Here is a 1,131-nt window from a genome sequence, read left to right as displayed (position 1 = left end):
TAGACCGAACTCCTTTTAACATTTACAGAGACCCAACAGTACCACCATGAGCAAGACCTTGGAGATTCTTAATGTCACTAATTCATTTTAGAAATATCCGCTTGCTCTCTCTGCCCCCCTTTCCTGTCTATCTTTAGCTGTCACTATCATATAAAGGCCCAAAAAATAATAAAAAAAAAGAAACGTATCAAAACTTTAATTTAACCGTTTATTAAATTAATAGTAATAATTATAGATTAGAAGTATTAGAAGTATTTTAACTGGTTTTATGTGAAATCAGTAATTTTATGATTATTTACAGATTTTTATTTGACATTAAACATTTAAATTCACATTATTTTGTAATTATATTAATATTTCTATGTATTTAAATAATACATAAGTAATCTGTAAATAAACGTGAAAAACCTGTAAACTAAAAATCCTACGGCGTACCACAGGGGTCAATCCCAACAGTTTACATTTCACAATAAAAGCACAAACAGAAACCTTCAGTCTGCAGGAAACAGTTTTATTTTGACACAAACTTGAAATAAATACACATTAAAGTTCAGATTGCACATTAACCTTCCAGCACTTTCCATCAGATCAATAACAACATCATCACATTGTCCCAACAGGACAGCGTACAGCCCCAACGTCCACAGACGGTTGTTTTATTGTGACAATGCTGCATTCTGGTGAAACATTATCAGTTCAAACATCAGAGTCTGCAGACAATATTATATTAATATATTATTATATTATTGTTAGAAATGTTCATTCTGACAGATGCTAACTCAATTAGCATCATTAGCATTAATAACCAGCTACATGGACAATATCTCAGCAGCTGATTGGCTGATTGGGACAATAAAGGAGGTTATTGAGGACGCTGAATGGAAATGGACTGGATTAATACATTAATATAATACCACAGTATCACACCAATGTATTGATCATATCAATAACCTCAGAATGAATCACAATCAGCTGCTCAGGGTCAAACAACATCAGTCGTTAGTTCGCTAGTGTTTTGCTAAAATTGTCTTCCAGGTGTAACTAGCTCACTACAGATTGACGTAGATTATATCGGCCCTCAGAGAGCCCTCAGAGAGCGTTTAATTGGACACAGCATTAGTAAACGCCCCC

At 33.9% G+C, this 1,131-nt stretch overlaps 1 protein-coding gene across 1 annotated transcript in view; it reads right to left on the bottom strand.

Annotated features, from left to right (window-relative positions):
- ttbk1a (tau tubulin kinase 1a) overlaps nucleotides 1–1,131 on the bottom strand; it is a gene marked incomplete in the record, with an annotated part of 40,652 nt that overhangs the window by 33,363 nt on the left and 6,158 nt on the right.

This window comes from Morone saxatilis, unplaced genomic scaffold (assembly GCF_004916995.1).
Source record: "Morone saxatilis isolate NCDOM2014 unplaced genomic scaffold, NCSU_SB_2.0 Contig17, whole genome shotgun sequence".
Classification (NCBI taxonomy): Eukaryota; Metazoa; Chordata; class Actinopteri; family Moronidae; genus Morone; species Morone saxatilis.
This window is presented reverse-complemented; position numbering and strand designations above follow the sequence as displayed.